The sequence below is a fragment of the Arvicola amphibius genome, chromosome 8 (assembly GCF_903992535.2).
Source record: "Arvicola amphibius chromosome 8, mArvAmp1.2, whole genome shotgun sequence".
In the NCBI taxonomy this organism is placed as follows: domain Eukaryota; kingdom Metazoa; phylum Chordata; class Mammalia; order Rodentia; family Cricetidae; genus Arvicola; species Arvicola amphibius.
Window position 1 is genome coordinate 51,985,592 of NC_052054.1, and position 13,750 is coordinate 51,999,341.

Below are 13,750 nucleotides of genomic sequence, written 5' to 3' on the forward strand. Positions count from 1 at the left end.
AGCCACTAACAAGATTATTTGAATTGAGGAATTGGCTTTAAAGGAAAGGAGAAAGAGCTAAAAGTATTTATCTTGGCCGAGAGACAGTGAAGGAGAGACATAAGTCTATAAATATTTGAGACCTGTAAACAGTTTGAGAGAAAGCTGTACTTGAATTTTACAGCAGGATGTAGTGCAGAGTGAGATGATGAACCGCAGATGACTCACGCTCATGGGCTTGCTCTCCTGGACGTGGAGGAGTGCCAGCATGCAGTTGGTAGCCTTTCTACAGTGCCAGCTTCTTAGAGCAGGGGTCATATCTCATTGATTCTGTCCTGGCGCTGGCTTATTGTCTGTGCTTGTGAGTTACTAGAATGGAATCTCTGCAAAATATATGACACTTCACATCATTCTTCAACAAAGACAGAGGTGTGCTGGCTAAATGGTGAGGTTACATAGATTTATTGATCCTTCGTTTTAGAGCATTGCTGCTGGACCAGTGGCGTAAGCCCAATGACTAGTCACACTGCCTCTTTCACTCTCATATCCCGATCCTGGCCCAAGCTAAGTTTTCCCTTAGTGAAGATGGCAATGAATGCTCAGGCCTGGCTTGGCTGTTCTCTTCTAGATAGTTAACCCCAAAAGTTAACCTGCATTCTGAATAGCTGTGTTTTCATATTAGTGAGTTGAATTATTATTTTTAAAAATCCAGAGGAGGTGCTGGAGAGATGACTCAGTGGTCAAACATGTTTGCTGCACTTGCAGGACCTAGGTTGGGTTTCTAGCACCCACATGACTGCTCCCAATCATTCTTAACTCAAGTTCCAGGAGATCCGATGCCCTTCCTGGTGCCTTGGGTCCACACACGTGTGGTGCTCACATAAAGGCAAAACATACTTACAAATAAAATAAAAATAAATCAGTCTTTACAGAAAAGCTTGAAAGTTTCTAAGATAGCCATTAAGTCTGTTTCCTTCACTGTAACATGTGTAATGGGAACTTAAATGGTTGATTCCCTGTTTTCATACTGAGGTTTCTGAATTCTTCCCGATTGCACCCCTGTAGGTGCCCCTGGACAGCCCATCCACACTTCAAGCCTGCCTTCCTCACACAAAGTTTCTGCAGCCTGATACTCTTTCTAGCCTGTCTGCCTAAAGCGGAGACCAGGTGGAAGTGTGTGAATCATTCTTCCTGGTTTTTAAAATGATTAAAAAACTAGCCTGTGCGGGAGGCAGAGGCAGGCGGATCTCTGTGAGTTCGAGACCAGCCTGGTCTACAAGAGCTAGTTCCAGGACAGGCTCCAAAGCCACAGAGAAACCCTGTCTCGAAAAAACCAAAAAAAAAAAAAAAAAAAAAAAACTAGCTGTGTTCCCTGTAGGTTATATTTTGAATATTGCAATTATTTTAGCCAAGACTTAATATTTAAAATATAGAAGTTTAAAAAAATTACATAAACTAATGTCAAAATTAGTAAGTATGGGGCTTGAGAGATGGCTCAGAGGTCAAGAACACTGACTGTTCTTCTAGAGGTCCTGAGTTTAATTCCCAGCAACCATATGGTGGCTCACAGCCACCATAATGAGATCCATAATGAGATCTGGTATTCTCCTCTGGCCTGCAGGCATACATGCAGGCAGAACACTGTATACATAATAAATAAATCTTCTAAAAGAATTAGTAAATGCTTTGGATAGCTTATTTTCCATGTTTTCTCTTAAATGAGATATTGTGAGATGCTCCGGAGGCAAGAATGCTGTGCTAGGGGGCTGGAGAGATGGCTCAGAGGTTAAGAGCGCTGCGTGCTCTTCCAAAGGTCCTGAGTTCAATTCCCAGCAACCACATGGTGGCTCACAACCATCTGTAATGAGATCTGGTGCTCTCTTCTGGCCTGCAGGCATATGTGCAAAATACTAAGAATACTGTATACATAATAAATGAATAAATCTTTAAAATAAAAGAATGCTGTGCTAGTCAAATGACTTTCTATTTTTTTTTTTTTATTTATTAAGCCAAACTTCTTGAAGAGTTACTACAGCAGATGGTATTTGCCTGAGTAGGACTTAATTGCTCTGTGATAGTCAGTTTTACGTGTTAACTTACAGTGTTAAGAGGGGCAGGGCCCTGAACTTCCAGTCCTGAAGCAAGCCAAGCTGTGTGTCCTTTCTCTTCGGGTCATAGCTACACCTGTGACTCCTGCATCAGCCTCCTTGAGGTGATGGCTGTGACACGGAATAGAAAGTCAAACAGACTTTTCTTCCCTTGTGGCATACTCAGGCTATTTGTCACAGCAGCGGAAACAAACCAGAATCTGTTCTGATAAATAAACAGGAGCTGCTGAGGCTGGGCTGCAGAGGAAGCTGATCCACACTCACAGTCCTTGAGGAATTAAGTTTGTTTGTGTGAACGGCCTCAAGGCCTTGATTGGGCCTTGAGGTGGGAAGGAGAGCTTCAGACAGAAAAGTAAAGGAGGTCTCTAAATGTGGCCTTGAAGGGAGGGAGCGGCTTCCTGGAGAGGAACTTCAGTGAGAGAGAATGAACTGGGCGGCCTTGCACTGAGGAGATAGAGGCAGGTGGAGTTCTGAGTTCAAGGTCAGCCTGGTCTACACTGCAAGTACCAGGACTGTCTGGTCCACTCAGAGAAATCCTGTCTTGAAAAAACAAAGCAAACAAAGAGTGAGACTGAGGGAGAAGTGGGGGAGGGGCAGTGTCAGCCAGCCAGCTATGAGTGGGACAGGGTATGTGGGCTGACTTGTTTTTTGTCAACTTGCTGCAGGCCCCTGCTATGTGAGAGGAAGGAGACTCAGCTGGGAAAATGGCTCCCCATGATTGGGCTGCAGGCAGGTCTGTTGGGCATTTTCCTCAGTAGTGGTGGATGTGGGAGGGCCCAGCCCACTGGTGCAGTGCCACCTCCTGGGTGCCATAAGAAAGCAGGCTGAGCAGGCTGAAGGGAACTAGCCAGTAAGTAACATTCTCCCATGACCTCTGCTCCAGTTGGTACCTCCAGGTTCCCACTTTGAGTTCCTGTCCTGAGAGGTACAAGATGAAATGAACCCTTTCTTCCCTAAGTTGTTTATAGCCATGGTGTTTCAGCAAGGCCGTAGAACCCTAAGATGGCAGCAGGGGCCTTATCCAAGTGGTTTACATGTACACATGCCCACACAGAGAGACACATCTGGTGTTTTCTTTTCACCATGTCATGTATGTTATTTTGTGGGAGCATACTTTTCTCTGAGAACACGTGTAGAGATGAGGGATGGAACTGAGTGTCCCATAAGTTCTCCAGTGCGCTCCTGCTTTCACAGCCCGTGGCCTGTGGTGTGTTTGTGAGCTTTGCAGTCTGGTTTGGGCCTGCCACTTTCTGTGGAGAGTGCAGTTGGATGGAATTGTAGTTCTTCACTCAGGGCTTCAGATTCTTCTTCAGTAGAACAAGAGGGTCAGTTTGATCAAGAGAGTCAGTATAGTAAGAGTGAACATAAACGCACGTAAAAATTGAAAGTAAATAAAACAGGAAGAACGGAGGGCCACAGATGGTCTTCAGACTTGGAAGGCCATAGTTAAAACTGAAAAACCCATTCAGGGATGCTGTTTAATTAAGTGAGTTTTATTTGAATGAGTGTCATAGATGTAAATAGAAGACTACATTTTGCAATTGTTGCTTCTATGAGGTGTGCTTCTCAATGCTGAATCTGGATGCCTGTTTAGTTATTCCTGCTGCTGCTGCTGCTGCTAGCAATATGGAGAAGAGTTTGATTAGAACTCTCCTTTTCTCCTTTTGACCTTGAAGCAAGTTAGGTAAATAGCCCTCCAGGTACATGTGTTTGTTTTGCATGGAGCTTTTCATAATGATTGCTTTTTATTGGTTCTAGTTAGGGAAAAGAAAACCTTATCTTTGCTGCTCAGGCCTATAACCTCTTCTAAAGGCAGACAAAGGAGTGCATTGTTAACTGCTGGCAGTGCTAGGTTGGCAGGCGTTGTTTAATGTGAGTACCAAAGTTGGATTAACATATCTGTTATATTACAGATACTACCAGCCTGGCTTATGGTAAAATGAAACTCACCATGTACTTGACATTACAGGTTGCTTCTAATTTACAGATAACTTACATCTAGCTGCAAACATGAAACTTTATGATTAATGCTTCCTCAGTTACAGATAGCATTCTGGGTCGTGGCTAGGTGCGCTAACAGAGGCCTTTTAGCCTGCACTGTACCAGTATGAAAGCAATGACATCACTGAGTACAACCGTCTTTTAAAATTACATTTTTTGCCAGGCAGTGGTGGCACACACTTTGGATCCCAGCACTCAGGCGGATCTCTGTGAGCTCTATGCCAGTCTGGTCCACAGAGTGAGTTCCAGGACAGCTAGAACTACACAGAGAAACCTTATCTCCAAAAGCCTATTTTTTTTTGTCATTAGGTATTTTATATATATATATTTTAGTTTTTGGAGACAGGGTTTCTCTGCAGCTTTAGAGCCTGTCCTGGATCTAGCTCTTGTAGACCAGGCTGGCCTCGAACTCACAGAGATCCACCTGCCTCTGCCTCCCGAGTGCTGGGATTAAAGGCGTGCACCACCACTGCCCGGCCTTAATTTTTTTAAAAAAATGCTGCAAGATCCCCAGCGGCAGTAGGCAGCAGAAATGCTGTAGGTCCCAAAAGGTGGTAGTGGGCCATGTGGCGGCAGACAGCAGGCTCTGGGAGTAGCCAGTCCTAGGCAGAGATGGCTGCCGGTCCCCAAGCAGTGGTTGGTCCCAGGCAGGGAGACACATGTCAGGCGGGCAGGAGACAGAGACATGGATAGATAGGACATGCAGAGCGAGGTTGAATATTTATTCAGGGGGCTGTGAAGGGGTAAGGGAGAAGGGGGGGGGGAGAGAGAGAGAGACAGAGAGACAGAGAATGGGGAGCAGAGAAGTGGGGAGAGAGGCAGAAGCAAAGCTGCCTCTTCAAGAGGAAGAAGGAAAAGAGAGCGAGCTCAGACCTTAAGCTGAAGATCAGCCTGCCTCAGCAGATGGGGGAGGGAGTGGGCGTGGCTTGTCTTTTAAAGAGACAGAAAACCATAACAGGGTATCTATGGAGGGAGTACTTGTGTACAGACTTAGAACTTGCTTTTCAAACTTACTCTGACTTCCTAACATGTACTAGACACAATACTGAGCACTTGGAAATATAAGAATTAATAAAATACAACCTCTTCTCTCAATGGGTCAATTGCGGGGGAAATTTAAATAAGATAGTCATAAAACAAAAATGCTTTAAAAGAAACGACAGGGCTAGGGTTGTAGTTCACTGGTAGAACACTTGCCTGGTAGAACGCCTGTCATGAGCAGCAGTGTTCTCATTCCAGTAGCACGCATGTTTACACACACACATGCTCACATAGAGACAGACTGCAGGGGGCATGGATACCACCTGGATGGTATCACTGGAACAGAGGAAAGGCACAAAAGCAAGGAGGAGCAGCTATGGAGGATCCTAATTGTTCTCTTTAAAATGTGGATTTTTCTTAACTGGCTAGGTTTTTAAGAGAGGCCGCTCACAGAGAATCTGTTTAAGGACTTGGAGTCATAGTCAGCTGCTGAGAGAACATGAAGGTTGCAGCTAGTTGATCAAAATACATAGAGGCCGTAGTGAATGTTTATGGCCTGAGATAGAGCTAAGGAGCAGTGACTAGGTTTACAGCATAAAGGGCAGCAGGACTAAGGTCAAGAGAAGATAGTTTTATTAGGGAGAGGGGACAATCGTCATGAATGAATGGAGTTTGTGGTATCCGCCGAAATGGTCTACTTCCAGATGACAAAGTTGGTATATTTTAGCGCATTCACTCATTTCCTGATGCTTCCTTTAAAACTGGGACATCGCCCATCAAAAGACACTTGTGCCTAACCCCATAGCTGGGTGGATTGTGAGCGCCAACCATTGGCAGTTTAGTTCATTCGTGTACTTGTTCCCTAGCCAGTTAGTATATGGGAAGATTCCAGAAGATGAGAGCGATCGGGCTCTCGTTGCTAGTGTCTGGAAACGTCCGTCACATTGACTGGCTTCTCTGCGTTTCTCACCCATCTTTTCCATCCCCGCACCATACTCCTCTCCGTCTTGGTTTCTGTTTTGTTTTCTTTTTAGGTAGCCTTAGCTGTCCTGGAACTTGTATAGTTACATCTGCCTCTGCTTCCCAAGTGCTGATATTAAAGGTATGCCCTGCTCCCTCCTATTTTTCTTTTCTTGAGACTAGCTTTCCTTTCACAGGCTGTTCTTGAACTTGCTAAGTAACCAAGGAAGACTTTGAAATCTGATCCTCTTGCCTCCACTTCCCCAGTGCTGGGGTTACTGCCATGAGTTACTATGTCTTGCTATAGTTTTAAATGCTCAACTCTTCAATGAATGAGATTGTTTTAAGGTATAGATAGTTATGGCAGACTAATATCTGCCAATGACTACTGTGTGTGTTCAAGAAAAGAAATCAGCGCTTCTTCCTTGGTAGTTATTTGTTCTAGAGCACAGAATCTCATTTGTTCAGGGGAACAACGAAAAACAATGTTCAGGAATGAATCTCCTGAGATTGTACTTCTGTATCAAATGGGAAGGGAATTGTACTATACTATATTTAAACGAAAGCATAATTGTAGCCACTAATATCAGGCTAGCATTGTCCATTGTATAGAAATGAGCCCAGCTTAAACTCTCCTATTATTTAACACTGGGTAGTTGTGTTTCTGGTTTTTGTCTTTGGTGCTGTTAAGAGTCCTGTTGAGATTGCCCAGTATGCTGAAGTAGGGACCGCAGTGCAAACGGAGCAGAATGCTGTGGATCTCTGTGCTGTTCTATTTATGATACACCAATTAACTGAAGTAAATTTAACCCTGTGAAATAAGTGATCCTATAAAAGGAAAAGCAGATTTGGAGTATATGTGAAGTATCCTGAGTGTGGGTTTACGACTTACCAAATTCTGCAGAAATACAGATTATAAAACCTCTGTTTTTTATAATCATGTTACTATTGCACATTTTCATGACTTGCCTTTACAATAGAATTTAACTGTAGCATTGATTTTTGTCTGTTTGATTTTATTGCTGATAACTTAAATGTGAGGCATCCGGTTTCTACCATTTCTGCTGTTTCCATGGTAACTAAAGTGTGCAAACCCTGCAGTATCCCTTTCTTTCACAGCTGGCATTTGGTGTTCACAGTAAGAAGAGTTTTGGTGAAGCGTGGTCTGTGCTAATTGGGGTGTAAGTAGGTCAAGACAATTTTGGTATGCTTCTTTGTGTCTGTTTAGGGGTCTGTGGGCGGGGGTATGGGTGTTGAACTACATAGTTCCTTATCCCCCACATACATACTTAAGTTGATATTCTTAAAGTTAGTCTGCTGAGAATTCGGTAGAGTTGTTCTAAGACATGCTTCATAGCCCTGTACACCCTTGGTTATTTCCTTTTGTTTATTGTTTTTATTGAGCTATATATTTTCCTCTGCTCCTCCCCTTCTCACTCTCTTGTGATCCCCATGCTCCCAATTTACTCTGGAGGTCTTGTCTTTTTTCTATTTGATTATTTCTATTAAAGAAAAAAGCGAGAAAATACTCTGAAGAGTTAAACATATTTCAATGGTGGACGCATAGTTTTATCTTGTTATTTTTTTTTTAAGTGTAAGTATCTTGTGGCCAAATCATATATTTACTTAGTATGAAGGAGTAAGTAACTCCACTTTAGGAATGCACTTTGAGAAACGACTGGGTAATTCTAGTTCTTGACCACAGGGTAGGCCATTCCTGCCCTAAGCTATGCTACTCCTGCCTTCATGTTGGCAGCATGGACTCCATAGGCTTTCAGCGTGCTCTCGCAGCATGGACTCCATAGGCTTTCAGCGCGCTCTCGCGGCATGGACTCCATAGGCTTTCAGTGTGCTCTCGCAGCATTGGCTCTATAGGCTTTCAGCGTGCTCTCGTGGCATGGACTCCATAAGCAGCATGGGCTCCATAGGCTTTCAGCGTGCTCTCGCAGACCTTCTCCTCTCTGTAGTCTCAGGTCACTGTGGTGCCAACATTGGTGTTCACCATAACTTGATCACACGAACTTCTAATAGCGTTAAGCAATATAAGCCTGTTTTCTGTTCTTACATTTTATTTCTTTTATGAATCCATTTGTTGTTCCTATGTCACAGACTTTATGTTTATATCTCAGAATTTTAAAGTGCTTTAAAATCTCAAACTTTAGAAATTACAAATACTATAGGAAAATGACTTATACAATATGATAATCTATATACAATATGACAGGGTTTCTCTGTGTAGCTTTGGAGCCTGTCCTGGAACTCACACTGTAGACCAGACTGGCCTTGAAGTCAGAGATCTGCCTCTGCCTCCCCAGTGCTGAGATTAAAGGTGTGCACCATAACTGCCCAGCACAATATGATAATCTTATAATCTAAAACTCATGGCCTGTCAGAGGTAATCATTCTTCAGTCTCCAAACCCTGCTATGAATTTGTCTCTGCCTTCTTTACACAAGCCTGCATTTCATTTAGTATATCTTGCTTCTGTAAGTAAACAAAAATTGTTTTTATTGGGCCACCAATGACCTAATCATCCATTCAGATTTCATTGTTTATGTCTGACAGCCACTTTACAGGGACCCTGCGCTGTCTAGATATTCACCTTTTCTCTCTCCCTCTAACCTTGGTCTCATGCCTCCCCTTCTTCCTTCCCCTCTTCCCCTCTCTCGAACACCTTGCTCACCTGCCCCTCTTGTGGCAACCTTAACAGCAGAGCCACACTTAAGAACCTACCCCATTCTGGTTTCTCAAGGCTGTAGCTAAAAGCAGAACCACTTGAAACAGGAAGTCCTTTCTTGGTTTCCTTTTAATGCTTGTCATCCTTGTGCTCTGCCCTGATGACCACCACAGTTCTTCAGATCCTATAGTTAACCAGGAGCATGCTTGCCTCGCATACTCTAGATAGCTCCTCGCTAAAGACCCAGGTGGCACACTCCCTGCCACACTTCCTTCAGATCTTGAACCTTCTCAAAGAGGCTTTCTGTAGAGTTTAAACCAATGTTTACAAACACTTGAAGACAATACCTTCCAATCCCATTCCTTGTCTTATTTTGGTTGCTTGCATCATCTTACTATGCACATACAAAAATATTTGCAATATTTATTTCTGCTAAAGCATAAAAGTGCCACAAACTGTTGAGAATCTGCCACTTAACAAGTAGGCTATTACCAGCAGCATACTTGTTTTGTTTTCTCCCTGTCTAGTCTCTTCCTCCTCCTAAGAGGTAACAAATGGCCTAGATTTTGAAAACTCTCATTCTCTTCATTTAAAAATAGGTTTATCTCATCATGTGCACCCCTAAATATACCTCTGCTTTTAAGTTATATGGAAATGGTGTTCTGTTGTAGGTTTCTTTACAAACTTTCTTTTTTCATACAGTATAATACTTCCAAGATTAGGCATGCATTTCTATCTTATTTGTATTTCAGTGTTTTCTTTAAATTATGAACTGTGTTATCACAGACATTCTCTGGTATTATGTAAAAGTGAAATTACTGATTCAAAATGATTGAGTTATTCACTTTTGCAAGATTATACCAAATTATTTTCCAAATAGGTCGTAGCGGTGTATTTACACCAACTAGAAGAATATGGGAGTTAGCGCTGCTGCACTAATGTTGCTTGGGTCTTGACTTTGCCCAGTCGTGCAGGGCAAAATACTGTCTCGTTGCTCTTTCTTTGTGTTTTTATCATTACTGATTAAGGTTGAGCATATTCCAGAAAGTGTTTGATTAAAGAATATTTCCGCTGTAGTTAAATTTCTGAATATTTTTTCCTAATCTTCCATATGGTTTGTTTTTTATTTTGACTTGTAGCAGATCTTTCTTTCATCTTGTAAATAGTGTTCCTGTTTATGCAGTGGATTTCATTTGCTTTATGTTTTGATGATCAGAAATTATTTCAGTGTAGCAAAATTTATCTTTTTTATGGTCAGAAATTTTAATGTCTCTGTAGATAAATGTGTTTGGCAATGGAAAGATGCTCAATGGTCAACCATTACTGCTCTTGGGCAGGACCTGAGTTTGGTTCCTAGCACCCCCAATGCCAGCATTCACAGCCTTCTAAGACTTCATTCAGCTCAGACAGATCTAATGCATCCTTGCTTCTGTGGACACTGTATCATGTACACAGCCACATCCACACATACACAGATAAAAATAAAGTAAATCTTTGAGGGGAAAAGAAGCAGCAGTAGCCTACCAGTATCAGATAGTCTTAGCAAATGTCACGGTATACCCTTTAACTCCTGTACTCAGGAAGCTAAGGCAGGAGGATCCTGAATTTGAAATCAACTTTAGTTGTTACATGAGTTATAGGCCAGTTGGTCTCTGTATCTAGTTCCTATCAGAGAGGGAGGGTTATTTTTGCATTTTTATCGAAACTTTTTGTTTTCATTTATATTTTTATTCCAGTTGAAATTGATGTATTGATGTGGGATTTCCTTCTGTGTGCTGTTGGTTAATAAAGAAACTGCTTTGGCCTATAGAAGGGTAGAATAGAGCAAAGCAGGAAATCCAAGCAGAGATAGAGGAGGAAAGAAGGCAGAGTCAGGCAGACACCATGTAGCTGCCGAAGGAGAAAGACACCAGAACCTTACCGGTAGGCTACACCCTCGTGGTGATACATAGATTAATAGAAATGGGTTAATTTAAGATGTAAGAGCTATCTAGAAATATGCCTGAGCCATCAACCAAACAGTGTTGTAATTAATATAGTTTCTGTGTGATTATTTAGGTCTGAGCAGCTGGAAACAAAAGAACAGTATCCGTTTACAATGTATATATGTTATGAGTTAAGGATTCATTTTATTTTGTTCTATCTTTGGGTAATCTATTATTGTCCTGCATCATTTTTTAAATAATTCTCCACTGACTTCAAGTTCTCAGTGTCCTGGCCTCCTAGGGCCTCACTCTGGTCCATTGGTCATCTTACCTGAGCCTCTGCTATAGATCTGAAACAAGTCTTGATGTTTTGTTTTGAGCCCAATTCCTATACCCACTCTTCCACCCTCCAACATACATCTGTCACAAATGCCTTGATTATTCTTAGCTCTTTGTTCTTATTTATTTAATTTTGAGGTGCTAGAGATGAAACCTAAGTCCTCTGCTGTTGAGCTCCAGTTGGTCCTTGTTTGTAGTTCTTTTGATAGAGTCTTCCTGTGTCCCTGGCATGGGGATTGAGTGATATATAGCCTAGGTTGCTTAATTCTTCTCCCAGCCAGATTCTGTCTGTTCCTCCCTCCTCCTGGCTTTCTTTCTTGCACAGACTGTCACTGTATAGCCTAGCTGCCCTCAGACTTGTGCTTCTCGTGTCCCAGTCTCCTAAGTTGTGGAGTTACAGACATGTCCCACTACACCCAGCTCTGACCTGGTATACATAGTGTGAAAGGTGTGAGGTCCTTCATGGGGTTCTTTTATTTTTCTGTCATCAGTGGATCTCTTCTTAGCTGTGCTTCCTGTGTTCTTGTTCCAGTTGTCTCAAGGATTTATCATTTCCTTTTGGTTGGTAGTTCTGCCTGGATCTTTTTAATATTACGTTTGTTTGTTTTGTTTCTCTGGCTTATTTATTCTTAAACATCTCAGGTGCACACTTTCTTATGTCTGGACTTCTTTCCTGACATAACACTCAAAGTCATAAAATTTTCTTCTAAGTGCAATATTAGCCTTCTTCCACATGTTTGATAAGATATATTTTAAATATTTTGGTTCTGAGTGTTTTTCTCATTTTTGTATAGTTTTCCTCCTGCCCTGATTGCTTTAGAGATATTTTAAAATTTTCAAGTATGTTAATTTTGGCATATATTTTTATAATTGTCCTTAAAATTATCTGTGTATGTATGTACATGTGTGCTTGTACACATGTACTCTCATGATAAACCTTTGCATGTGCCCTTGGAGGCCACAAGTGGGTATCAGACTCCCTGGAGCTGGTTGCAAGTTGACTGACTTGGGCGCTAAGAACTGAACTCACAGAGCTCCGCCTGCCTCTGCCTTCTGAGTGCTGGGATTGAAAGTGTGCATCACTCCTGCCGCAAGATTTTCATAACACTCTATTCTAAAACTCTCTCCATCTTCCCTTACTAGGTTTGAACTCCTTGAAACTCAGGTCATCATGTATTTCCTTTTGTTTCCTGAAAGTCTGCTCTATCTGTAACATTTTGTAATCGACCTGATATCCATCGATAGTTACCAAACTTGAATTTTGAAGGTTTGGCTTTCACCTGATGCTGTTTTACCCATTCTGCCCTGGTGACCTTATTTTAGTTAACACGGTCCTCTGGCAATGACTTTTAGTTGAAATCATCCGGTCCCACTCTCTAGGCTAGAGTGGCTTGAGCGTCTCATGATAGCAGACTCCGCCCCTGCTCCGCTAGCACCACCCCCAGCCAGTTCCTCCGCCCCTGCTCCGCTAGCACCACCCCCAGCCAGTTCCTCCGCCCTGCTCCGCTAGCACCACCCCCAGCCAGTCCCACAGAAGACACAGTCGTTCTTGTTTCACATGAAGCCAAGATCTCGGTGTGATCTCTATTTTGGTTTTCATTAATATTTTTCCTTTTACTCCCAGTCACAAAATCCTATGCACTTTTTTTTCTCTAAAATGGTTCTCCCCACTCCCCATGTGCTTCTTATCTTCACACCGGTTCTGGTCTCTGCCTGACTGGTGGGAGGGTGAAGGCTCTGACCCTGGCACTGCAGGCAGTGAGCCTGCCTGTCACTTTCTTTGCACTGTTTGTGTGTGTGCTTATTGTTCTCATTGAAGAGCTTCCTTAAGACAAAAGTCAGCAGCATGGAGAGGATCTTAAAGAGAGCACGAGAGATTGTCTCAGAAGACTGCTTGCTCTGTCTGTCCATCTCTATTCACTGAGTGAACGGGCACAGTAAATCCTGAGTACACCCACACTCTTTCCTGAGTTTTCAGTTTGGCTCCCTCGCCCCCTTATGTTGTCCCAGTTTGTTTCCATACATATGCAGGTAAGGTCTGTGTGAGTTGTGTGAACATCTCTGGCTTACTCTTTCTATGTGGAGCTCTTATTGGCCTTGGGTTTTTGTTTGTTTGTTTGTTTGTTTTGTGTTTTTAAGACAGGCTCTCACTATGTAGCTCCGGCTGTCCTGGAACTCACTCTGTAAACCAGGCTGCTCTGAAACTCACAAGAGATCCTCCTGCTTCTGCCTCCTGAGTGATGGGATTAAAGGCGCGCACCACCACCACATGGGTTGGCTTTGGTTTTTATTGTCTTACATTTTGAAGTTGTATTTGGAGTTTCTTTCTTTTGCTTTTATTATAGCTGATGTGAATTCTAATGGAGCCTGTCTGTATGTTAGTGATGCTTTCCTACAGTTATCCAAAAATACTTAGCAAGGAATACTCTTTGATTTACTTAAGTGACAGTTGTTATATTGTGTTTTGAAATTTTTATATTAAAAATAAGTATTTAATTTATGCAGGTTTTTAAATTATGGGGCAAACAGAAATAATAGCTTTAATTGCTTTGTAATAATTATTTATATGACACCATTTTGAAAACAGGTATATTTTCCTGGCAAAGATGTTTATGTGAATGTAGTGCTTCAAGAATATCAAATGCTTTAACTGTAAAAGGTGCTTAACCTTTAATTAGTTTAGACTGAATCAAAATACACAAATTATATTTTAATATGAGAAAATTTCCATTTTGGAGCATGTCAAAAGAATAAATTAATAATTTGGATGCTCTATTTTTG

At 42.0% G+C, this 13,750-nt stretch overlaps 1 protein-coding gene across 4 annotated transcripts in view; it reads left to right on the top strand.

Annotated features, from left to right (window-relative positions):
* The window catches only part of Cdk19 (cyclin dependent kinase 19), a 138,194-nt gene that overhangs the window by 91,151 nt on the left and 33,293 nt on the right, over positions 1-13,750 (top strand). The gene's annotated exons all lie outside the window — the stretch shown is intronic.